The sequence below is a fragment of the Rattus norvegicus genome, chromosome 11 (assembly GCF_021556685.1).
Source record: "Rattus norvegicus strain SHRSP/BbbUtx chromosome 11, alternate assembly SHRSP_T2T, whole genome shotgun sequence".
Lineage (NCBI taxonomy): Eukaryota > Metazoa > Chordata > Mammalia > Rodentia > Muridae > Rattus > Rattus norvegicus.
This window is the reverse complement of record NC_141544.1, coordinates 38,362,775-38,390,541: the sequence shown is the minus strand read 5'-3', so window position 1 is coordinate 38,390,541 and position 27,767 is coordinate 38,362,775. Positions and strand designations below refer to the sequence as shown.

Below are 27,767 nucleotides of genomic sequence, written 5' to 3'. Positions count from 1 at the left end.
AATATTTCTGAAATTAAAAAAAAAAAACTACTATTCGACCCCATGTCTGAGAACTTGGAAACTAGTTATTTAAGCTTGACTGTGTAAATTCAACAAATGTTCTGTTCAAGGGTCTTATAAAATCCAAGTTTTATAATTCAGTCACACCGGCAAACACTTGACTTCCCTGTGTTTTTCATTTTCTTTGAGGACCAAGTTTGAAGGGGATCAGTTATAATTTTAAATGTGTTTCATTTCTGTGGAGGTGGTTATATGCAGGTGCATATACCCAAGGAAGCCAGAAGAGAACACTGAATTCTCTAGAGATGGAATTACAGGGGACTGTGAGCTGCCCAGAGGGGAACAGAGAAGGAACTCCCTTCCTCAGTGAGAAATGTATATGTTCTTAAATAATGAGCAACTCCCCCACCCTACAGTTATCTTAAATTATAATGGTTGAAGAAGAAACAGAAGGGTCAAATGATAGCATTATTACACTAGAAAAAGGAAAAGTGATTACTTACTTTTACATAATTTCTTCTCTGGCTATCTCCTTTGGTTTGAATGACAAAAATGCATCTTTTGCCATTATAATTTTATTGCAACTATATAAATGTTTTAAAAATACTTTGGGGGGATTCTAAAATAAGCTTTCACCCATGAGGCTGGCATAACCATCATGAATAAATGCCTGTTTAGTCAATAAGGTAGAATGAGCCTCTTCAGAGCTTGCATGGCCCATTGACTAAGTACATAATTAGGTAAGAGATTTCCTGAGGTTGTGTTCAAGCCAATTATAGCACACATCAGGTGAACCAGGAGATACTAATGAAAAAATTCAATGCTATCACTTCAACAAGTTATTCTTCTGTAATGTGTCCATTCTATTTGAAAGGTTTCTGAAATTAATTTGTATCAATCATAATGACAAAAAACCACAGAAGACAGCATGAAAAACCAAGCAAATCTATAGTGTGGGCCTTAATAGGCCCTTCAGGATACTGTGTTTTCCTTTCTGCAACTTGCTTCCTAATTATGGATCAAGTCAGTTAGAGGGAAAATAAGTGTTAGCTGTGGGAATTAATTTAATACGTCTTCACAATGTGTAGTGTCAACTATGTGGCTTATGGGTGTGAAATGTAGTTTCCAAGCTAAGGTACATACTTTTTTTACAAAAAAAAAAAAAAAAGACAAATTAACTTGTTTGCGAAGAACACTTGACTGGTGGGGAAAGCTTGGGGTCAAGAAATAGCCAGGTCTAATGAAGTATAGCACCTTCAACAAATAGCTAACATTTCCAAGTAGATACAAAACCACTTGCATAAGTAGAGCAAAAGTTGGTGACAAATCAATCATTACAATTACAAAAGGATGGTGTTCTTTTCATTTGAACATAAAGTATTTACCCATGATGACATTTTAATGATAGAATTAGGATAATCAAATGCTGTATGTTTTATTTTTTATTTTAACTAAACTATAATTGCATCACTTCTTCCCTTTCCGTTTCCCTCTTTAGCCCTTCCCATGTATCCTTCCTCTGACTCATCTCTTCCTTCTTTTCATACCCTCTCATGCTCCCTGTCCCTCTCAGATGGCCTCTTTTTCTTTGATTATTATAGTTAATAATATAAACACATAAATAAATAAATAAATAAATAAATAAATCCTGGTGAATCCATTTATCATTACTCGTGTGTGTGTGTGTGTGTGTGTGTGTGTGTGTGTGTGTGTGTGTGTGCTGTGTGTTGTTCCAGGACTGATCGCTTGGTATTGGATAACTGGTTAGGGGATCATCCCTCAGAAAGACTAATCCTCCGTCTCTCCATGATCATTAGTCACCTGTGTTGGTACTCGTCTAGGGATGCAGCCCTGTGAGATTTCTCCCTTCTCCTGTTTATTCTCTCAATAGCTTTATATTGTTATTGTTTGGGTCTTGCTTAGGCAGCCACATTGTTGAAATATGGGTGTGGCTTCCCTGCCATTTCCAGGAGACATAATCTCACAGCAGACTTTCTGGTCTCCTGTCTTTACAATCTTTCTGCCACCTCTTCCTTGATGTTCCCTGGGCCTTAGGTAGAGGCTTTATGTTGTATATGTATCTGTCGTTTAGTACATTCGTTAGATAGGTATAGTCTTGTATATTGTATTGTATATTATATCTTGCATATTATCAACACACACTTCCAGAATATATCGCTATGGTAATAATTGAGTCTTTTGACCTTTCAGGCATGCTTGCCACTGAAAGTTCTCTAGCTTCCTTTATGTCATTGAATCAAATTAACTTTTGCTACATGACACACAGGAATTTACCGTGTTTCACCTTTTCCAGTTTCTCTCATTTTCCTGCCATTGGTTCCTCTCAGCTCCATGTGCTGCAAGCCTGCCTGCTTCTTCTGCTGCCACCCAGAATCTCTCTCTTCTCTGAACAACTGTTTAAATCTCTTACCTGCCAATTAATCCTTTCATAGAGGTTTCTTTCAACAGCAGAGCAACAAAGAAATCTACTTTAAATTGTACAGATTTTGATATTTTCCAAAAAAATCAATAAAGAACCTGCCCTTTAGCATGCCGTTGGAAGTGTCTTATGATCTTGTGTTCAGGCCACTTTCCCTGACCTCAAGAGAGAAAGAAAAGGCAAAGCAGAGAATTGATGGCATTTTGTAGAGTTATCTAACCCCAAAAGGAAACAGGGATAGTAATATGTGTCTGTTTCTACTTATAATTTAATGTTAATTCTATTCAAAACCTATAGCTTTGACACATTCTGTAGAAATCATGGTTTTTGCCTGACTAGTTTAATGATTTTCAACAAAGTTTGAAGGTGGGTATTTAAGTGAGGAGTGACCAATAGTACTGGGCCCTTGAGGTTCCCCAGGTTTATATCAGAGATCAGGTCTTAGCATTGTTTGAAGTTCTGAATTGGAGCTTAGCAAGTTCCCCTAGCAAGGCACATTTGAATAATCGGTTCAAACAGATGACAACATTCATTTACCATGCCACCTCACTGGGTTCTCATATTCAGGTTGCGCTTTCTCTCTCTCTCTCTCTCTCTCTCTCTCTCTCTCTCTCTCTCTCTCTCTCTCTCTGTGTGTGTGTGTGTGTGTGTGTGTGTGTGTGTGTGTGTGTGTATGTTGATAAAGGAAATTATCCCCTGCTTCCTAAACTATGTAAACCAAAACACCTCAGATTGCAGGGTTGGAAATGACATTTTTAAGGATGGGAACTATTAAATTCATTCCCATTTCCTGCTTCAAAATGTATTCACTCAGGCAATGAGACACTTCGGAACCTGCAAGTGAATGCTTCATACCGCTTCCTACAAAAATAATCTACCAACTGGACTGTAACTAGGTCACGATAATGTGCTTTCCCCCTTCACTCTTAATGAGTGAAGCTTCCAACTTACAAAATACAGGGTAAGACTAATGAATCTCATGAGACTTTATCTACATTTTTTTTACCTTGTTTTATTTACCATAAAAAGGATTAGTGAATTATATTCAATATTGCATGTGGTAAATGAAGACGCTTTTAAATACATATCCAATAAGTTAAATAACAAAAGTACATATTGCATTAAATGTATTAGACCAGTTAAGATTTTATTTATTTTAAAATTATTATTATTATTGTTGTTGTTGTTGTTATTTAATCTTTTTCAACAGTCCAGTCATTATCCCCCTCCTGGTCTACCCTCTAACTGTTCCTCCTCCCCCATCTCCAAGAGGATGTCCTTGCCCCTTCCCCAACCCAACAGACCTCCCTACTCTCTGGGGCTGCAAGAGAGGTTAGGAACATCTCTCACTGTGTCCGGACTAGGCAGTCCTCTGCTATATATGTGTTGGGAGCCTCATATCAGCTGGTATATGCTACCTGGTTGGTGGCTCAGTATCTGATATATCTAGAGAATCCAGGTTACTTGAGATTGCTGGTCTTCCTATGGGGTCATCCTCCTCCTCAGCTTCTTCTAGCTTTTCCCTAGTTCAACCACAGGGGTCCCAGCTTCTGTCCATTGGTTGTGTGTAAGTATCTGCATCTGACTCTTTCAGCTGCTTGTCCGACGTTTCCTTGGAGGGCAGCCATGCTAGGCTTCTGTCTGTCAACACACCATAGCATCAGTAATAGTGTCAGTATTTTTATCTATATAAAATTTTTAATGTTACAGTAACATTTGTTGGGGGGAGAGAAATGTCTTTCTTCATTGAATTAGCTTGGTGACTTGCAAAATTCAGTTGGCATTTTAGAAATGTCCATACTTATTTTTCTTCTTATTTTTAGTCTCTGTACCCAGTTTCACGGATCCATTTATATTTTCGACAGTACTACTTTTATTATGTGGTATTTTAATAAAATAATAAGTTTTGAAAACAAAAGGAAACAGAAAAATCCAGATTTAGGTAAGAGCATAAGCCAACTAGGACAGAATGCTTCTTTTCATGTTTCGAAAAGTTCAAAACAGTCATCTTTCTATATGGTTCCATATTAGAAAGAGTATCAATCAAAATACTATCACCTACAGTGGTAGAATTTGGGGAGGTGCTTTTTATTGGGTGTGGTATGTCACCCCAAAGTGCTTGTGTGTCTGAAGCTTGATTCTTACTATGGTAGGGTGAATAATGAACCTTTAAAGAGTTAAGGCCTAATGGAACATCACTTGACTGCAAAGGGGACAATTATGGTTCTTGCGAAATCTGGGTTAATTCTCTCTAGAATGAGTTAATCATTTCATTGGAGCTCTTCTTGGGATGCTAGTTATTGACAGTGGAAAAGATGACAGGTTGAATGCTGGGATGAAGATGCGCCTAGTCCCATTTCTTTTTATAAGCTTCAGATTGGTAGCCATTTCATTTCATAGGTGCCCCATGCATTTGACAGTGTGATGGTAGGACTGGGAGGACCCTGATTTATCAAGTGCTGATCTGATGGCCTGCAGTTGGTGATAAGCCATGAGGTAGCTTCATGTGTGCCCATCAAACACTCATTCATCATCTTTCGGTTCCCATTACCAAACCCAAAGATGTGTTGCTGTTGTTTTAAAGAAAACATATTATTTGACCACACAGGCATGACATTGCTCAAATATCCTTAGAGAACTGATTTTCAAAATATGTGGCTTGAGAACTCTATAAGGGATGCATTTTAATTTTCAAACCAGTGCAAGACAATAGATGTTAAACAGAATAAATTAGTCTTGATAGGTGTTGTCTGCACTGTGGGCTCTGATATTTTCCTTTCCATTTTTGTTTCTATCACATTTTCTAAATACTGTTCAAGATCTGTTAAACGGACTTCACAACTCACTAATGGGTCATGACACATAGCTTGAAGCATGCTGAGCGAGCCCCACAAGGCCTCAATAATTCTCCTCCTGGGATTCACCAGAGGAACCATAGGACATTCCAATCAGCCAAAGAAAGTACAAAGGAAATGGATCCTAACTCTTCAAAAGGTCTAAATGGCAAAGAGCTTTCCTTCCAAGGCCTCAAAAGAAAAGTCCTTTCCCTTCCCCCTGGAGGACAACACAGCCCGCAGGTTACCCAGAAAGTAGACCAGAACAGTATCTATTGATATGACCTACACTGTCATCAACTTAAAGCGACCCACCAAATGCTTTTTCTTCTCTTTCGCAAAAACTAAAACAATACATTTTTTGTTGTTGTTTTTGAGTGAACTATGCCTCAGTAGTAGAAATGTTTCTAATGTCATTCAAAATGCCTTTATGGTCAGTGGCAAATAGGCCTTCATGGAAAATGGAAAACAAACCCTTCTTTGAAATGCTGGGGGTCAGAATTTACAGAAGAGAAATCCCTACCCAGAGCAAAACAAAGAAAATTTAGAGTCAAGCGGACACCTGAGAAAAAAAATGGAGGAAGAACACACAGGAAGTCAGCATCCACCTGTAGACACATTAGATTGGCATTGACTTTACCACAGCCAGATAAATTAACAAGCCATGAAGCACTGAAACTTGGAAACCAGAAGACTCTAAGTAAGATAAACAGTCAAGAATCTTTGGTGTCCTCACTGTTGGAAACTGTGGAGGAGATGCCCAGCTAATAAAGACCACCAATTATTCATAAGGGAACAGTAGACAGAATTTATATGTCTAAGGACCAGAATGAGGGCTGCATCTATAACACAATACTCAAAGAGAAGGTACATCCCAGTGCTGTGACGAGAAAAGGAAACTTCTATCATAATAGGATCTACAAAATTTTTCGCAGGATGCATACTCTACCACAGCAGACAATCAGTACGTATAGCAGACAGAAAGGAGTCTCAGTCTGGAGGACACACAATAATTTATACTCAGTAATTGAACATGATCACCCATGGCAACTGTCTTTCTCCCTGAGATTTGATGAGAAGATAGAGGGACACTCGAGAAAGAGGTGTTTGAGTTTTCCTTGCCTATACCACTGATAGATGGTAGATGAAAATACCTGATCAATTGTGAAGAAGAATGAAACTATTTTATTTTATAAGGTGAGTATATTCATGCAAATACTAGACCACTACTATGTTGTTGAGGTGGAAGTGAATTTAAGAAGAGTCAAAGTCCACTGCTGCTTCACATTTCATTATGCATTGAAACTACCTGGGCATAGTATAGAACTTCTCTCTGGGCTTTACCTTTGCTCTCCAGGATTTTCCTTACCTGTACCTAACTATAGTCTGAAAGTCTTAAGTGGAAAATTGCAGAAATCAGCCACTGAGAAATTTTAGTTGCATTCTAAATCATGTGATAAAAGCTCATTGAGTCATACTCTTCTTTTTAGGACATGATTCATGTCATTTCTCGGTGTATACACATGCTGTGTATACCATATGCTGGCTAATTGGTAGTCATCTTGACATTCAGATCAATTGCCCACAATATTACAATGTCTCTGTTGGAGGATCCTTTATTTTACTTAACAGTTGCCTCAAAGTACAAGGTAGTAAAGTAAAGAAGGTACCAGAACATGAGAGAAGGAAGGACAGGCTGACTCTGGTTCCATATGGAAAAGGTGCTGGACGTATAGGAATCAGAGTGTGTACATGAGCTTCAATACTGTTTACACTAAATCCACAGAGCACAGTTCTGGTAAGTGAGGAGGACTGCTGTACAAGGAGGCGAGATAATCTTTATTCTTTCTTTTATCTTATTTTCTTTTTTTAATTGGATATTTTTATTTACATTTCAAATGTTATCCCCTTTCTTGGTTTCCATCCATAAACCTCCATCCCATACCCCTTCCCCTTTTTCTATGAGGACGTTACCCTACCGCCCACCCCTTCCCGCCTCCCTGCCCTGCCATTCCCCTACACTGGGCGGGGTCCAGCCTTGTCAGGACCAAGGGCTTCTCCTCCCATTGGTGCCCAACAAGGCCATCCTCTGCTACGTAAGCAGCTGGAGTCATGGTTCTGTCCATGTGTACTCTTTGGATGGTGGTTTAGATAATCTTTATTCTTAAAAACGACTATTATAAAGAGGAACAAAAGGTGCATTTAGATGAGAGGAAAATCGGGAGCTCACAGGCAACCTCAGTTTCAACTTCTGAGAGAGATGCTATTAGAGAACACTATACAATCTAGAACTATTTTACAAACAATGAATGAGACCATGAGGTATAAAAAAAACCCTTTATCCAGTTCCCAGATGAAGTTAGTGACCAAGAAAGGACTGTAATCGAGTTCTAGCCAATGGTTGACTCTAGGAAAGTCCCTTGTTTGGCTATGTGGGCCCATCAAATGGTCGGAAACATTTGCACATTCACTTTCTCTCCATTTTATGTCCTCTGGAAAGGTAACAAAGGAGGGAAGGGAAAGCCTTCAAAAATCCACTCCCACAGTTCATATGTAATGTGTGACTATGACAGATACATAATCGTCATTTTGGCCTCTGAGAAGAAATTAAACGGTAAGGGTAAAAAAACTGCAATACCCTGGTGGAATGTGCAAAAGGAGGATGGATAATCAGGGCAAAGGCAAAGACTCAGATACAACCTCAAACACAGAGATCTGCACTAACATAATTTTTTACGTTATACAGAACAGCAGCTGTTCCAAGAACAATTCTTGATTTGGTTTGGTACACATAATAGATAATATTCACGGGAAAACCGAAGTTTCTAGGTGATCACGTTTCTAGATTACCATGACAACATCAAATAAAAGCATGCATATAAAAGCCCAATTGGGGAATTTCCTGTCACAAGCCTAAACTCCGGGCTAGAGACTAGGTTCAAACCCACATTTTTTTGTCCTTCATCCAGTTAACATTTCCTACTGCTGATTAATCCTTTCTTCTGTGCCCTTCCTTCATCTGTCCTTAACCTCTGAGTGCTAGGTCTTCACTGTTCTCAACCATTAAGCTCAGGGACACTCCTTAGAAATGGATGCTCCCCTTTTTGTGCCAAGATGCCTGCCCCACCCACACCCACACCCCCATTTCCTTATGATCACCAAACAAGGAAACCCTGATCAAAGTCTTTTTCTTTTAGGATCTTCTGGCACCTGGGGATTGGTGCATGCCTGATCATGAAGTCCTGGACACACAGCCATGTTCCTCACAATCCTCATAGCCATTCTATACCAAATACAGCTTGGTACAAGTCAGGCTGTAGCACAAAAAGAGTCCGGTATCTCCCTCTGTTTGCTTCTCTGTCCTTTATTCTCCTGTGCATTCTAATTGGCAGACATTTCTGAATGGTGAACCCAGGTCACCCCATAGTCACCTGGCTTGTAAACCTGTTCGAAAGACATCCCCTTCTCACCCAGCAATGTTAAACCATTCTAAGGAAGTGCTCTCACCTGTGTGACTAAACTCACTTAGGCCTATAAACACAAACTCAATGGTTACATGTATGTACTGTGAACTACAACTTATTAATGATAGAAATGTGTGCTGCAATATTGGTAACTGTGTGTACCTGGTATGGCAAATTGCTGGCAGTTTCCCACCTTACACAACCTTGTCCTTTGTGTAGATTCTCCCTGCCGGGCTAACCATCCTTACTGTTTCCATGAGTTTGACTATATTTGTCCTTCTGTGAATCTTATTTCATAGGTATCATCTTCTCAGGGCTCACCAGTTCTGGACTAATGGAAGGACGCCTGTTTCTTTTGAAGCAGAATGGCATTGCATTGTATGTGCTTATTATGTGTGGGATGATGTCATTATGCAGGTGAAGGCAGGTACAAGATAGAATGAGGCCTGTCATTGGATGAGAAGGAAGGATGGGCGGGAGAAACGTTTGAAGGAGGAGAAGGAGACTGAAAAGGAAGCTGCAGAGAGAACATGTAGGTGGATGTTAAGATTCCACTCTGTGTATTTACAGGTTGTTATGAATATTCTTAAGAAATGAATGTGTACAGGGCTTTGTGTGTTTAGGTGGGCAATTATATCTTATCAATGGGATCAGAGGTTATTGTGTTGTATGTTCTTTCTTGTGGCGATTTGAGTTTGGGAGAGTGTGTGATGGCTGGCACACTAGGCCACCACAGTATGCTTTTGGCGTGGTGGTAGCCTGCCTTGGGAGCTGGATGGGTGGAGGAATTGCTCAGAGAGGGACCTTCACCAGTGCGATATGGGGTGGAGCGGAGAGGGTGAGAGGCTTTGCTGCCTGAGATTAAGATATCTATCAGATATCTTGAGGCACTGTGGTGCTGGATAAAGTAGGGGTAAAAGACACCATTTTTTTAATAATAATACAACAACAATTCTGTGTAGGCTATTCATCTATGTATGTCTACACGATGTTGTTTTCACCCCTCCCTTATGTTCATATTGCTGCAATGAGATAAGTCTTCAAGATGCTATATTCTCTCTTCTGAGTAAAACTCAGAAATGCATTTTATACTAAATTGCTTTGTTCACCTGTGAACTTCATACATATGCATTAGTGTTCCCGTTGAACAACTGAAAAATACAGAAACAAATTCACCTGGTTGCATCAACCACATCATGACTGTGGGCACTTTTTCCATGTATACTATAGAACTGGGGTGGGACATGTTATTTGCAGGGATGGTTTTATTATTTTACCCTAGATAAAGTACATGAAAACTTGCTATTTCTAACTAGGTGCCTAAGAATGACGAGAACTGTGTCAAACCATGTCAGAGGCTTCATAACAGCTATTTTTTATTTACTTAGGAATGTTAGAGTCCTCCCTGCCACAACTCCCCATCACTCAATTTTTGAAGTGATTTCATCTACAATACTGGCTGCTTCACAGAGTATAAACATGTGTCCATAGTTGTGACATCTCTTGAAACAGAGGTTAGCATCTCAGACTTTCTATTAAACTGATTCAGAATTGAGTTTGCCTGTGTTCCAACTATGAAGAAAGATCACAAAATGCTTCATGATGATACTACAGTCTCAGGTTTGCAAAGTCTATGATCAAGTCACATTTTCTTTATTTTTTAAAATTTTTTGTTAGATATATTTCTTTACTTACATTTCAAACATTATTCCCATTCCCGGTTTCCTGTCCATAAGCTCCCATTCCCTCCCCTATCCCTCCCCCATAAGGGTATTCCCCCTATACATCCCCCTTATTGCCCTCCCCCATGTTTCCCTGCACTGGAGGTCCAACCTTGGTGGGACCAGGGGCTTCCCCTTCCCCTAGTGCCCCAACAAGTCTATTCTCTGCTACATATGCAATTGGAGCCCTGGGTCAGTCCATGTATAGTCCTTCAATAGTGGTTTAGTCCCTGGAAGCGCTGGTTGGTTGGCATTGTTGTTCTTATGGGGTTGCAAGCGCCTTCAACTCTTTCAATACTTCCTCTAATTCCCACCAAGGGAGTCCTGTTCTCAGTTCGATGGTTTGCTGCTAGCATTGACCTCTGTATTGGACATGCTCAGGATGTGTCTCTCAGGAGAGATCTATATCCAGTCCCTTACCACATGCATTTTCTAGTTTCAATCTTAACTAGTTTTGGTGGATATATATATATATATATATATATATATATATATATATATATATATGGGCCACATGTGGATCAGGCTCTGAATGACTATTCCTTGAGTCACTGCTCTAAACTTTGCTTCCATATCCGCTCCTATAGATATTTTCCCCCTTTTAAGAAGGAGTGGGAGCATAGGCATTTTGGTCACCCTTCTTCTTGAGCTTCCTGTGGTCTGTGGATTGCATCTTGGGTAATTCGAGCTTTTTGGCTAACATCCGCTTATCAAAGAGTGCATACCAAGTGTGTTTTTCTGTGATTGTGTAACCTCACTCAGGATGATTATTTTCTAGTTCATTCCATTTGCCTATGAATTTCATGAAGTCATTGTTTTTGATAGCTGAATAGTACTCCATTGTGTAGATGTACCACATTTTTTTAATCTTTTCCTCTGTTGAAGGGCATCTAGGTTCTTTCCAGCTTCTGGCTACTATAAATAAGGCTGTCATAAATAATTATAAATATGAACATAGTGGAAAATGTGTCTTTGTTGTATGTTGGAGCATCTTTTGGATATATGCCCAAGAGGGGTATAGCTGGTCCTCAGGTAATGGAATGCCCAATTTTCTGAGGAACCTCCAGACTGATTTCCAGAGTGGTTGTACCAGTCTAATCCCACCAACAATGGAGGAGTGTTCCTCTTTCTCCACATCCTCGACAGCATCTGCTGTTACCTGAGTTTTTATCTTAGCCATTCTCACTGGTGTGAGGTGGAATCTCAGGGTTGTTTTGATATGCATTTCCCTGATGACTAAGGATGTTGAACATTTCTTTAGGTGTTTTTTGGCCATTCGATAATCAAATTTCAAAATTCAATGTTTGGTTTAGCTCTGTACCCCATTTTAATATGGTTATTTGGCATTCTGGAGTCTTTCTTGAGTTCTTTGTATATTTTGGATATTAGCCCTCTATCAGATTGGTAAAGATCTTTTCCCAATCTGTTGGTTGCCGTTTTGTCCTAATGACAGTGTCTTTTGCTTTACAAAAGCTTTGCAGTTTAATGAGGTTCCATTTGTCGATTCTTGATCTTAGGGCATAAGCCATTGGCATTTTGTTCAGGAAATTTTCCCCAGTGCCCATGTGTTCGAGATTCTTCCCAACTTTTTCTATTAGTTTAAGTGTATCTGGTTTGATGTGGAGGTCCTTGATCCACTTGGACTTAAGCTTTGTACATGGTGATAAGAATGGATCAATTTGCATTCTTCTACATGCTGGCTACCAGTTGAACAAGCACCATTTGTTGAAAATGCTATCATTCTTCCATTGGATGGTTTTAGCTCCTTTGTCAAAGATCAAGTGACTACACGTGTGTGGGTTCTTTTCTGGGTCTTCAATTCTGTTCCACTGATCTATCTGCCTTTCTCTGTACCAATACCATACAGTTTCTATGAGTATTGCTTTGTGGATTACATTGTTGGATTTTCATATATTAAACCATCCCTGCATCCCTGTGATGAAGCCTACTTGATCATGATGGATGATCGTTTGGATGTGTTCTTGGATTCAGTTTGCAGGAATTTTATTGAGTATTTTTGCGACAATATTCATAAGGGAAATTGATCTGAAGTTATGTTTCTTTGATGGGTCCTATTGTGGTTTTGGTATAAGAGTAATTGTGGCTTCATAAAGGGAATTTGGTAGTGCCCTGTCTGTATCAATTTTGTGGAATAGTTTGGACAGTACTGTTATGAGGTCTTCTATGAAGGTCTGATAGAATTCTGCACTGAACCCATCTAGACCTGGGCTCTTTTTGGTTGGGAGACTTTTAATAACTGCTTCTATTTCTTTAGGAGTTATGGGGTTGTTTCGATGGTTTGTTTGTTCCTGATTTAACTTTGGTACCTGGTATCTGTCTAGAAAATTGTCAATTTCCTCCAGATTGGCCACTGTTGTTGACTATAAGCTTTTGTAGCAGGATCTGATGATTTTCTTAATTTCCTCAGATTTTGTTGTTATATCTCTCTTTTCATTTCTGATTTTGTTAATTTGGATACACTCTCTGTGACCTCTGGTTAGTCTGGCTAAGGGTTTATCTATCTTGTTGATTTTCTCAAAGAACCAGCTCCTGGTTTTGTTGATTCTTTGTATAGTCCTTTTCGTTTCTACTTGGTTGATTTTAGCTCTTAGTTTGATTATTTCCTGCCTTCTACTCCTCCTGGGTGTATTTGCTTCTTTTTCTCCCAGAGCTTTCAGGCGTGCTGTCAAGCTGCTGATATATGCTCTCTCCTATTTCTTTTAGCAGGAACTCAGAGCTGCGAGCTTTCCTCTTAGTTCCACTTTCAACATGTTCCATTAAGTTTGGGAATGTTGTATCTTCATTTTCGTTAAATTCTGAGGTCTTTAATTTCTTTCTTTATTTCTTCCTTGACTCAGTTGTCATTGAGTAGAGCATTGTTCAACTTCCATGTATATGTGGGCGTTCTGTCATTATTGTTGTTATTGAAGAGCAGTCTTAGTGCATGGTGGTCTGATAGCACGCATGGGATTATTTCTATCTTTCTGTACCTGTTGAGGTCTGTTTTGTGACCGATTATATGGTCAATTTTGGAGAAGGTTCCATGAGGTGCTGAGAAGAAGGTATATCCTTTTGCTTTAGGATGGAATATTCTATAAATATCTCTTAAATCCATTTGGTTCATAACTTCTGTTACTTTCTCTACGCCTCTTGTTTTATTTCTATTTCCATGATCTCTCTAGTGATGACAGTGGAGTGTTGAAATCTCCTACTATTATCGTGTGAGGTGCAATATGTCCTTTGAGCTTTAGTAAGGTTTCTTTTATGAATGTAGGTGCACTTGCATTTGGAGCATAGATATTTAGGGTTGAGACTTCATCTTGGTGGATTTTTCCTTTAATGAATATGAAGTGTCCTTCCTTATCTTTTTTAATGACTTTTGGTTAAAAGTCATTTTTATTTGATATTAGAATGGCAACTCCAGGTTTTTTCTTTGGGCCATTTGCTTGGAAAATTGTTTTCCAGCCATTTACTCTGAGGTAGTGTCTGTCTTTGTCTCTGAGGTGTTTTGCTTGCATGCAGCAAGATGCTGGGTCCTCTTTATGTATCCATTCTGTAAGTCTATGTCTTTTTATTGGGGAATTGAGTCCATTGATGTTGAGAGATATTAAGGAATAGTGATTTCCTGTTATTTTCATTGTTAGAGGTAGAATTATGTTTGTTTGTCTCTCTTTTGGTTTCATTGCAAGGAAATTATATTCTTGCTTTCTATATGGTGTAGTTTCTCTCCTTCTTTTAGAGTTTTCCATCTATTACCCTTTGTAGGGCTGAATTTGTAGAGCGATTTTGCATAAATTTGGTTTTGTCATGGAATATCTTGGTTTCTCCATCTATGTTAATTGAAAGTTTTGCTGGATACAGTAACTTGGGCTGACATTTGTGTTCTTATGGTCTGTTTGATATCTGTCCAGGATCATCTGGTTTTCATAGTCTCTGGTGAGAAGTCTGGTGTAATTCTTATAGGTCTGCCTTTATATGTCACTTGACCTTTTGCCCTTACTGCTTTTAATATTCTTTCTTTGTTTTATGCATTTGGTGTTTTAACTATTATGTGATGGGAGGAATTTCTCTTCTGGTCCAATGTATTTGGAGTTCTGTAGGCTTCTTGTATGTTTATGGGCATCTCTTTCCTTAGGTTAGGGAAGTTTTCTTCTATAATTTTGTTGAATATATTTACTGGCCCTTTAAGTAGGGAGTCTTCACTCTCTTCTATACCTATTTTCCTTAGGCTTGATCTTCTCATTGTGTCCTGTATTTCCTGTATGTTTTGAGCTAGAAGCTTTTTTCGCTTTACATTATCTTTGACAGTTGTGTCGATGATTTCTATGGTATCTTCTGCCCCTGAGATTCTCTCTTCTATCTCTTGTATTCTGTTAGTGATGCTTGTATCTACAGCTCCTTGTCTCTTCCTTTGGTTTTCTATATCCAGGGTTGTCTCCCTTTGTGCTTTCTTTATTGTTTCTATTTCCATTTTCAATTTCTTCACCTGTTTTGTTGTGTTTTTCTGTAATTCTTTCAGGGGTTTTTGTGTTTCCTCTCTAAGGGCTTCTACTTGTTTACCTGTGTTTTCCTGCATTTCTCTAAGGGAGTTCATTATGTCTTTCTTAAAGTCCTCTATCATGATCAAAAAATGTGATTTTTAAATCTAAATCTTGCTTTTCTGGTGTGCTTATATATCCAGTATTTTCTTTTTGGGAGAACTGGGCTCTGATGATGCCAAGTAGTCTTGGTTTCTGTTGCTTAGTTTCCTGCGCTTGCCTCTAGCCATTGGGCTGTCTCTGGTGTTTGCTTGTCTTGCTGTTCCTGAGAATGACTTGACCCTGCTGGAGGCCTCTGTGTCAGCAGTCCTTTAGAACTGTTTTCCTGTTTTCTTTCACCCTTTCCTGAGAACAGGTGTTCTGATTTCAGCTATGGTGGTGCTCCTTGAGAGTGTCATCCAGCTCTAGGCCAGGGCAGCAATCAAAGGGTCCTGCCCGATTGCTCGTACAGGTACTTGCACCCATTGGGCACAGTTGGCACTATGCAATTCCCTCTTGGGTCTGGACTGTGGGCAGAGGGTATTCTCCTCTGACTTCTCAGGATTATCCATGCTCCTGAGTTTCCAGCTCTCTCCCCTATGGGATTTGGGTGCAGGGAGCTGGTCGGTTGTTCAGTGGGCTCCTGGGCACAGACAAAACCTCGGGTACCAGCGGCTATCTGTTCCTATATCCCTGTGTCCAGAGGCACTGTGCAATTTCCCCTTGGACCAGGGATGTGGGCTGAGGTGTGCAGAGGTGGCGCTCTGTCCTGTGGCCTCAGGATGTCTGCACTCCTGGGTGGTCCACTCTCTTCCCCCAGGGATTTGGGTGCAGGGAACTCACAAGTCACATTTTCAATGTCTCCTTGCTTTTAGCTCAGCATCTCAGCCTCCTATTGTGACCTGATAGTGATCCATGCTCAAATTCCTTAAAATTTTCTTAATTTAAAAGTTGAACTTTTATTCATATCTGTCCCCAAATATACAATCAGGGTAGTAACTGAGTCCATGAGTGTTCGTATACATAGCTAAGAATTTAAAAATGTAGAAGCATTTGATGTCTTCATGATAGCTATTCTGACTGGGTAGATGAAATGTCAAAGTCATTTCAATTGGATTTTCCTAGAGAATAAGGGTGTCGAAACCTTTAGAAGTATTTATTAGACAAGTACTTTTTTTACTTTGGAGGCTTCTCCATTCAGATATATAGTCCAATTTTATTGAGTTATTTGTTTTCTTACTATATTTTAAAATCTCTTTATGCATTCTATATGTTAATGCTCTGTTCGATTATAGCTGTCAAAATTTTGGCACACTATCCATTTGCTTGCCTGACTTCTTTGTTATAAAGGCTTTAAATTTCATTTCCAATTATTCATTTTTGGCCTGATTTCATGAATGACCAGAGGTCTATTTTAAGAATGTGTACCTCTGTCTAGATGTTGCAGAATTTTTCTGCCCTTCTATTCTAGCAGCTTCAGAATGTCAGGTTTTATGTTAATGTCTCTGATGTATTTGGAGTTGACTTGTATGTAGATTGAGGGATAAGGATCTGGTTGGACTCTTCTACATATGGACATCCAGTTTTTCCAGCACCATGTGCAGCTTTGAGCTGCTCTTTTCTCCAGTGTATATTTTTGGAGACTTTGTTGAAAATAGGGTAGTTGAAACTGCATAGAGTTAAATCTGGGCCATCTATTTTATTCCGTTGGTTTTTGTGAGTATTTTCATGCCTGTGCCACATTAATTTTATTATATGAGTATGTAGTATAACTTGATATTGAATATGGTGATACCATCAACATTATTCTTTTTAGTGAGTTAACTTAGATATCCAGGATTTTTTGTGTCTCCAATTACAGTTTTGGACGTTATGAAGAACATGAAAATTTTCAATGGTACTATATTATACATTGTTTCGTATAGGGTCATCATTTCACAATATTCTATGAGCAGGTTTTTTGTCTTTCAATGTCTTTCTTCATTTTGCTATTCAGAGTTTTAAATTATTTACTGTGGAGGTCTTTGACTTCCTGATTAGGTTTGCTCTGAGGGTTTTGTTGTTGTGTTTGTTTGTGAATATTATAAATATATTGTCCCAGATTCCTTTCTCGGTGTGCTTGTAGTTGGTAGAAAAACAATTGTTAGAGAGGATATAGAGAAAGAAATTCTTACTCACTATTAGTCCAGACTGGTACAGCTACCATGAAAGTCAGTTTGGACATTTCTCAAAAACCTGGAAATAAAACTGGCATATGACTCAGTTGTTCCAGTCCTAGGAATCTGTGCGAAATGTCCTGCTTCAGGGATACTTGTGCATCCATGTTCATTGCCGTTTTATTCACAAAGACTCAGCCCAGATGTCAATCAACTGATGAATAAATAATGAGAATGTGGTACATGTCCACAATAAAATTTATTCCTCTGTAAATAAAAAAATGAATTTTGACAATTATTTAGGTAAATCAATAGAACTGGGGAAAAAAACAAGTGAGGCAACCCAAGATCAGAGAAACAAATGTCACGTTTCCCCTCATAAGTGGATCCTAGCTTTGGATCTCTAACTTAGAGTGTTCAAATAGAAACACCTATTGACTTTGTAGAATTCAATGAAAATGAACACCCAGCATGCATCATCTTATGGAACACAATGAAAGTAATGCTTAAAGGAAAGTTCAAAGCACTAAGTGCCTAAGGGGGAGGGAGGAGATCCCATACTAGAAACTTAACAACACACCACCTGAAAGGTCTGCTTCAAAAACAACTGAGCACGATGCAGAGGAATCGATGGCAGGAGATTATCAAACTGAGAGATGAAATCAATAAGTTAGAAACAAAGAGAGCAACATGGAAAATCATGAAACAAAGGGTTGGTTCTTTGAGAAAATCAATAATATAGATAAACTCTTACACAAACTAACTAAAAGATGGAGAGAAGATATTCAAATTAATAAAAAAGAAACAATAGGGGTAACATAAGACAATGAGGAAATCCAGAGAACCACAAGGACACGCTTTAAATATTTATATTCCACCAAACTGGAAAATCTGAAAAAAATGAACAAGTTTCTCAGTAGATATCACTTCCTACAGTTCAATTAAGATGAGATAAATAACTTAAATAGATCTATAACCACTAGGGAAAAAGAAACAGTCACTAAAAGTCTCAACCCAAGAAAGCCCACTTCCAAATGGCATTAGCCCAGGATTCTACCAGACTTTCAAAGAAGAATTAAATCAATACTTCTTCAAATTATTCTACTAACTGGAAACAGAAGGAACATTACCCAATTCAATTTTTGAGGACACTACGTTGATACCCAATAAAGAAAGAGAATTTCCAAACTTGACAAAGTTTGGAGCAGAGACTGAAGGGATGACCATTCACAGCCTGCCCCACCTGGGGATCCAACCCATATACAACCACCCAAACTAGACAATATTGATGAAGCCAAGAAGTGCATGCTGACAGGTGCCTGATAAAGTAGTCTCCTGGGAGAATCTGTCAGAACATGACAAATACAGAGGCAAATGCTAGCCGCAAACTGTTAAACTGAGAACGGGGTCCCCATTGGAGGAATTAGAGAAAGGATTGAAGGAGCTGAAGGTGCCTGCAACCCCATAAGGACGACAATACCAATCAACCAGCACTCTCAGCAACTAAACTTCTACTCAAAGAGTACACACGGACAGACCCATGGCTCCAGCTGCATAGGCTTCTTTGGACACCAGTGGAAGAAGTCCTTGGTCCTACCAAGACTGGACCTCCCAGTGTAGGAGAATGTCAGGGTAGGGAGGCAGGAAGGGAGAATGGTTGAGGAGGGGAAACACCCTTGTAGAAGAAGGGGAGTGGAATGGAATAGGGGGCTTATGGATGGGAAATCAGGAAAGAGAATAACATTTGAAATGTAAATAAAAATGTCCAATAAAAAAAGAAAGAATTTCACATCAATTTGTCTTATGAATATAGATGCAGAAATACCTAATAAAATTTTGTAAGCTGAATCCAAGAGCACATCAAAAAATTATACACAATGATCAAGTAGGCTTCATCTGAAAGTTACAGAGATGGTTCATTTAATATATAAAAATTAATAAATGTAATCTAACATATAAACAAAGTGACAAGAAAAAAAAACATTATCTCATTCGATGAAGAAAAGACCTCTGACAAAATCTAACATGCACTCATAACAAAAGTCCTAGAGAGATTAAGGATACAAGGGATATACCTAAATATAATAAAATCAATTTACAGAAAGCCTAGGGCAACATTGAATTAAATGAAGATTAAACTCAAGGCAATTTTACTAAAATTAGGAACAAGACAAATTTATCCACTCTCTCCATATCTATTCAATATAGTATTTGAAGTTCTATATAGAGCAATAAGGCAACTGAAGGAGATCATGTGGATGCAAATTTGAAAGGAAGAAGTCAAAGGATCACTAAGTGCAGATCATATGATAGTATATATAAGTGACTCGAAAATTTGCATCATGGAACTTGTACACCAGAAAACACTCTCAACAATATGAATGGATACAAGACTAATGCTTGAAACACAGTAGCCATCCTATATACAAATGACAAACAGACTGAGAAACTAATCAGGGAAATAACACCTTTCATAATAACTTCCATTAATATAAAATATCTTAGGGTAACTCTAACCAGACAAATGAAAGATTTGTATGACAAAAGCTTCAAATCTTTGAAGAAATAAATTCAAGAAAATACCAGAAGATGGAAAGATTTCCCATACTCACAGATCATTAGGATTAACACAGTGAAAATGGCCCTCCTATGAAAATAATCTCAGATTCAATGCAATCCCCATCAAAATTTCAACACAATTCTTAACAAACCTCAAAGGACAGTTCTCAAGTTTATATAGATAAACAAAACAAAACAAAAATAAAACCAGAATAGCTAAAATAATCCTGAAAAGGAAAGGAACTGTTGGAGATAGCAGCATTCCAAATTTCAAGCTGTGCTACAGAGCTATCATAATAAAAACTACATGGTTTTGGCATAAAAACAGACAGGTTGATCAATGAAATCAAACTGAAGACCCAGGCATAAATCTACACACTTATGGACTCTTGATATTTGATAAAGAAGCCAAAAATACACAGTAGGAAAAAAAGACAACATTGTTAGCAAATGATGCTGGTCAGGGTACATGTGTGCACAATGAAGAATGCAAACAGATCCTTCATATTACCCTGCACAAAACTGAAGTCCAAATGTGTTGAAAATCTAAGCACAAAACAAGATCCATTGAACCCAATAGAAGAGAAACTGAGAAATAGCCTTGAATGCATTGTCACAGAAGCCAACTTTCTGAACAGAACACTGACAGCACAGGCACAAAGATCAGAGATTAATAAATGGAACCACACGAAACTGAAAACCTCCTGGAAGGTAGAAGACATTGCCAATCAGACAAATAGGCAGCCTACAAATTGGGGAAAAAAGTCTTTTATCAACTTTATATCTCATAGAGTACTAATATCCAAAATATATAAAGAACTGAAGATACTAAATATCAATAAAACTAAAAACAAATAGCCCAGTTAAAGACTAAGGTACATTCCTAAACAGAATTCTCAATAGAGGAGCGTCAAATGAGAAACACTTAAGAACTGTTCATCAGCCCTAGACTTCAGTGAAATACAGATGAAAACAACTTTAAGATCCCATTTTCCACCTGTCAGAATGGCTCAGACTAACAGTACAAGTGACAACCCATGCAGGCAAGGATGTGGAGCACTGGTGACACTGCTCCATGGCTGGTGGAAGTGCAAACACGTACAGCCACCATGAAAATCAATATGGTGATTCCTCTGAAAATTGGAAATTGATAGACCTCAAAACCCAACTATTCTCCTCCTTGGGCACTCCATCCTACCACAAGGACACTCGCTCAATTATGTTTTTAGTGGCTTTATCACAATAGCTACAGACTGTAAACAACTTAGATATCTCTCAACAGAAGAATGAGTAAAGAACAGGGGGTACATTTATAAAACAGAGTATTACTCAGTAAACACACACACACACACACACACACACACACACACACACCCCAAAATGAGACCTAATGATATTCTGCTCTAATCATATATAGCATGAGCGGTCATCAGAGAGTCTTCCTCCCACAACATATAGGAGCAAATACGAGACTCATTGCCTGGCATTGTATGGAAAGAGAGAGGCTAAACTAGAGGTCTCCATCAGTGCCTTCCCTCAGAGTTTGAGGAGCCTTAAGAAAAAGGCAGAGGAAAGATTGTAGGAATCAGAGGAGATGGAGAAGACCAGGAGAACGTGGCCCAATTAAGCAGGGCACGTATGGGATCACAGAGACAGAAATGGCAAATGTTTGGCCTGCAGGGGTCTGTGCTGTATCCTCTGTAGATATGTTGTGCCTGTTAGCTTGGTGGGTTTTTGTGGGATTCCTAACCATGGAGCAGGTATGTCTTTGACTCTTTTTCCTGCTCTGGGGACTCTCTTCCTCTTGTTTGTTTGCCTTGTCAAGCCTCAGTATGAGGGCATTTGACTTATCTTATTGTATTTTGTTTTGTTGCATTTGGTAGTTGTCTCCTAGAGATGTGTTCCTTTGGGAAGGGAGATTGAGGGACAGTAGATCCAGTGGGGAGAAGAAGTGTCGAGCTGCTAGGAAAAGTGGACAGAGGGGAAACTGCAGTCTGGATGAGACAAGAATCTATTTTCATAAAAAAAAAATCGAAGAAATACCTAGAGAGGTCAGGAAACTAAAACCTGATCATTGGAAAGGAGATATCTCAAGGAGGAGGGATAATAAAATGTAAGTAACATGAAAATAGAGGGGTGGAAGGACTTAAACAAGGAGTGAGAAGAAGAAGATAAGAAAGGGGGTTAGCCAAAATGAAGGGGTATTAAAAAAACAAATTGAAACTTAACTGCCCCATAACTAATTTTTTAAAATATAATTTTAAAATAATTTGAATATCCTCCATAGTAAGGAAAAAACCCTGCCCCTAGAAGCCATAGGTTGTTGAGCAAAAACCTGTGTTGGAAATGAGATAGTTCCTTAAGAGTTCTTGTTCTGGGAGGCTCAGAGGAATCTTTGCCCACCAAAGCTGGATGATAAGACAATACTGGTGAAGATACCACATACTTGGCTTTTATGATAGAAATAAAAGATGTTGGAACTAACCTGAGAATAGCCTCTCTACTCGCTAGATTTCCTAGCCAGTGAGCTGCTAGGTAAGAAAAGACCTCAATGATCTCACCAGCTTTGGATACTACAAACCACTAGATCTTTCTGTCAGATAAAATATGCCAGCTTGTGCAACAGTGACAGTAATATTGTAGGTGAAGTCAACACTCCCTGATTGGCTTTAAGGCCCATTCCACAGGAAGGAATACATATTTAGTACTGTAAATCTGGTAAAAATCCAAAGGTGAGGAAGAAGAATCAAATACTCTGTAAATAAATTGACATTTAAGAACCACCTTCCAAATGTTTATGTTTATATCTATAGGCAAATTCTATGCTTGCATTAATGAGAGGCTCTTCTTCCCTTTCCAGTGTACTGTGCTGAATAGAGACCCGTGACTGCACAAGGTTCTGGGAATAAGTGATCAGTGAGTGCTCAGCCATCAACAAGCCGTGTATACCATGCTTCTTAAGACCCAGTGAACACTGTGAAAAGAGGTCAAAATGAAGCTTTGAGCTGGAAAATAGAGAGAAAGACTAAGAAATGTCATCTTCTGGTTGAGACTTGGCCTTTAAAATCCTGAATTCATTTCGGAGGAGGCCTACACTTACTCTAAACAAGAATGGACCACTAGTCACATATGTGTAGAAGAGACATTCAGGAAATTGAATCTTCTTAACTGGAATATTTGTTATAGATATATCTAGAAAGAGCGGAACTCATTACCTTAAGCTGTGTATGTGTGATGCCCATACCAGGCTCCAACAGTGTCTTAGTTAGGGATTCCATTACTGTAAAGACACCATGACCAAGGTACCACTTATGAAGGGCATCATTTAAGTAGGGCTGGCTTACTGGTTCTGAGGTTCAGTCTATTATCATATTATCATAGGGCAGAAAGCATGCCAGCGGCCAGGCAGGCATGACACTGGAGAAGCTGAGATTTCTACTCTTGTTCCAAAGGCAAACAGAAACCTGTCTCCCACATGGCTAGGAGGAGGGTCTCAAAGCCCGCCCCCACTTGACACACTTCCTCCAACAAAGCCACACCTACTTCAAATTGGCCACACCTCCTAATAATGCTGTTTCCTGGGTCAGGTATATTTAAATCATCACAAATAGGTTTTTCCAAAATAATGGTGTGGTTTAACTAAATGATTCCCCCTCAAAACAACCCCAAAAGTCAAAAGTAAAGAGGGGACTTTGATAAAGGTAGGGCGAGATTGAACTCAATGCATTATATACATGTGTGAAAAAAAACCAATAAACATTTAAACAAAACCAACATCTTTTCAGATTCAACCAAAGGAGCCCTGCTATCTATAATTTGATCAATAGGAAAGGCACAGCTTAACTGACTCTCAGAGTCCAGATGTCCTAGCACCCCAGCTGGGAACATTTGCCTCAAGTCTTCTTTTTTCATTTTCAACTCGTTTTGTTAATTCTGTTGCAAAAATATTTTGCAAGTTGTTTCGTTTACACTGCCAACTTCTAAAAGCTTTCTAAGGCTTACTAGACAATAAAGCAGGCAGAATTGCTTTCTACAAAGAGGGAAAGTCCAAAAGGCCACTTTTAAGAGAGAACCCACAGTTCAGATTTATTGAGCGAAAAGCAAAGAAAAAACATTTAGTCGTTGGGGAAAAAAAAATCTCAACCATAGGTTTGGAATCAGTTTTCAAGCTCCACAAGCAGTGAGTGAAGAAGATAATGCTATGCTGATATAATGGACCCGAGGCCACATGTGTCTGCTTTCTGTCTGATGTTAGCCATAAAACAAAGCAGCCAGCACGTAGACTAGTTCTCTCTGTGTTACAGAATGTAGAGTAGCATTTCTCTTCTCTGCACAGCCCTTCACATGTCTCTGAGCTTTCCTCTCTACAGTTAAATCAGTTTTGATGCTAAAGGTCTTACGAATCACAGGAATTTCCCCTCGATCCTATATGGATGCCAATCATGCATGTACCATGGGACAAGCATTTGATATACAAATGGCTCGAACTGGCAATAGCTTCAAATTAGGTTTTTTGTTTCAGAGATTCTTGGCCTCACACTGGACTATTGCTTGCTTGCTTTTCTTTGTACATGTTATCATTGAGAGAAGGATGGGGAGCCTTGGAGTGGGATCGTCACCACAGGAACTTACATGTTGCATTAACATTTGGTAAAGAAACTGGGTCAATACATCCTTGACATTCTATTCTCTAATCTTTCAACACAGTCTTAATACTCACAGACTGATCCCTTCTACATAGGCTTCAGACACAGCAGCATCAAAATCCTGCAACCTAAGATAAAGTGTGGTATTTATTCCCACGGAGACTAATGAGAGCTGGACAACACTGGTAGAAAGAGAAAACAGAGGTAAGGGCAAAGGCCACTCTGCAGGGGCTCGGGCTGTAGCTCGATTTTAAAATAAACATCGAGACTAGAAAGTTTTTAAAATAAAATAGAACTCGAGTCTGAAAAGTCTGGTATGCCAAAGAGGTCTTAACAGTATGACTGTGTCAGCTTCTTTGCTAAAGATTTAATAGCAGATAAATTTCCCCAAGTTTTCATTTGGGAACAGTCTGTATACGGAACTGGCTGCTTGTAAATATTGTTACATATATAGCATTACCAAACACCTCCATTATTACAACAGAGTCATAAGAATAAATTTCTGCTGCTCTTAACTGTTTAATAATAGATTTTTAATTACTGCTTATTTTTTCCTTGGGATTTGGGAGGTTTGCTTCATTTTCAGTCTACTTTATGAAGAAGTAATATACTCCAAGCCAAGACCTTAGTCCTTATGCTCATTCTAGCCCTATTCCAAGTGCCATGCCATGGGGTATGATTAACCCAAATAGGAAACGTAAGATAACTTGTCAGACAAATGACTAATGAGTTGTTTGCTTCCCCATGTTTATTCTCATAACTGGGGTGATCTTTTAAATGTGTATTTTTCACAATTCTTAGACGTTTAGAAATGAGATTTTTCTCCAGCATTTTGGGCTATAAACATTTAGTTGTAATGTTATCTAGTCAACCAGTTAAAAGATTGACCCAATACAACATTTTTTTAATGTAATGCTTTGGAAAACAAGTGTTTCTTCATATGGTCTTTTATCTCTTTACTCACAGTTGTTTGTCTACAACGGGAAATTTTTGTTTGGTAGCATAGCAGCTGTTTGAAGTTCAGTGGGAAGCACTTTGTTTATTTGAATTGCCCCGGGTTAATCTGGATACTTCATAATGATATTCCATTTCTAAGCAATACGCACAGCCTGAAATCTCAGTCATGATTTACAGATTGCTTGGTTATGTCTATCTGCTTTTTGTTTGTTTGAGTTCCCATTAAAAGACATTTCCATATCTCATTGTGTGCCTCTGCATCATTTTGCTTGCTGAGAAAAACATGTTCTTTTTGGAGGATGGAAAATTCTATGTATAATGTTCTTTATACAGACTAATCTTTTAAGCTTCTACCAGCTAACATCTTGATGGATATGGACTGACAGCTAGTTAAGACCACTATGCCTGCTTTCAAAGAGTGAGGAGGAAATATGTTGAAAGAGTAAGAGAATACAAAGATTATTTCCTTCTGTCTCAACATACTCTCCAGAAAATCTATTCCAGAGTGGTAGGTTGCAAGGAAGCATTTTTCCACTCTTGCTACTAGAAATCTCACTGAAATAAGATCAAACAATAAAAAAGTACAAGTCATAATCTTATGAGGATGGGGAGCATAGAATCAAGAACAGGCCAAACAACATCAGATTAAACTCAAGAAAACAGATGTGTGTGTAATAACGGGCTTAGTAGCCAGAAAAAGCAGAGGACCAGCAAAGCCTACAGAACAATCAAAAGGTTTCAGAAGTATGAAAGGAAGAACCAATTCCAAGCTTGAGGAATGCTTGAAACTCTATACAAGGTACCCTTCTTTACAATGCTTTCCCTACTCAACCCCCCTCACCCCCCCCCCGCCCGACACACACACACATGCAGAGTAGACCTTTGGGAAGGCCAATGAATGCTGGCTGGCCTAGTAACAGAGAATCATCCTGTTTTCTCCCCAGTCCCAGGTGAAAGTGAAAGATGAGAAAAGAATAATTTCACTTTCTTTTATACCACTCAGTAGTATAACAGTACAGTACTGAGGTCAGTGTCTAGGTCTGAATAGGCACTTCCCTTGGGATGCTACAGCACATAACTCATGAGCATGTAATTACAAAATGATTTCCTACTGAGCTTTGAACTGCATTAACAGGATTTCAGCTATTTAATTCTTTACACACTTTTGTAATTATGCTTTGGTTTGCATTATATTGGTAATATTAAAATTTGTTTCAGTTTCTCATTTAGCTATTGATGGAGAGAAGGAGATATAGTCTAAAATTGAAGTGGGTGTTAAAAATAGAGGAACCCCAAAGAAAGATACCTGGTTAACCTAATGGAGGTATACCTTCTTAAAATGTCAACTACCTTTCATTTTTAATCAACTGCTAATGCTAGCTAATAAATTCCTGCCCACCCTAAGATTCTATAACATCAAGTAATGAATCTAAGAATTAAGAGGAACTTTCAGGGTATATTTGTTCCAAGTGCAATTACTAAACCAAAACATACTAAGACTCTAACTAAAGGAAAAGTTCCACTTCAACCGATTTTGAGGTTGGCTTCTTCAGTTTTCCTAGTTGGTTAGCAGAGAATACTTCTCTGAAGGAGAAGCCTCGCCCTGAGAAGGTTGTGGCCTTTCCTTCTGCCTGGACGTGACAAGCATCTCTAAACCCCAGCGCCCTGCATGAAGTTACTTCCAAGTATCTACATTCTTTGTTTTCAGACAAGACTGAGAAACAAAATGTCCGTGCTTCCTGAAAACTAACTGCCTTGGCTTTCTGTTTCTTTGCTATCTAAGTTGAAAATGATGCTCGTACCAATCAACCTCTTGAAGTTCTCCTTACCTGGAATGAGAGCCTTATTCCAGAAAATATCTGGTCAAGTAAGAAGACGTAAAATCTCCAAGAATAAATTACAGTATACTAGTATATTACAATATAAATATATTCATAAACAGAACATTCCCCCTAAGGAGTAACAAAATCCATGGACGCATGGCTTTGCCAAAAACGTATGCATAACAGTTAAAATTTCCAAAGCGACTATATAGCTCTTCAGTTTTTAACATCTGCAGTCATATTTACATACTGAGGAAAAGAAGAAAGGAAGAGGTGCCAAAATGCAGAAATGATATATAACAAGCAAATCTCTTGGACATGCAATCATTAGGAGGCAGAAGTCAAAGCATAGGTAGGTGGATTAACCTTGGAAAGGAGAAAATGTTGATCTTGGTTTGGGAGTTAACATGTAGAAAAAGATTCTAATCTAAAAATTGAAATACATAACATAAGTCAGAAAACAGAAAAAAATGAAGTTTTATATTTCTAAAAGTACCACAATTAACTTTTAAGTGGTTGGACAATAGCACTGTGTAGTGTGTGACATAAGCCAGATCCAGAAAGGTAAATACCACAGGTTATCTCTCAACTTTGGGTCCTATCTCTAAATCTTCAGATCTGAGTGTCTAAGCTAGAGTAACTGCAGAGAG

General features: G+C 38.6%; 1 long non-coding RNA gene across 1 annotated transcript in view; it reads right to left on the bottom strand.

The window, feature by feature from the left end:
- LOC148002488 (uncharacterized) overlaps positions 1-27,767 on the bottom strand; it is a 144,058-nt gene that overhangs the window by 42,302 nt on the left and 73,989 nt on the right. The gene's annotated exons all lie outside the window — the stretch shown is intronic.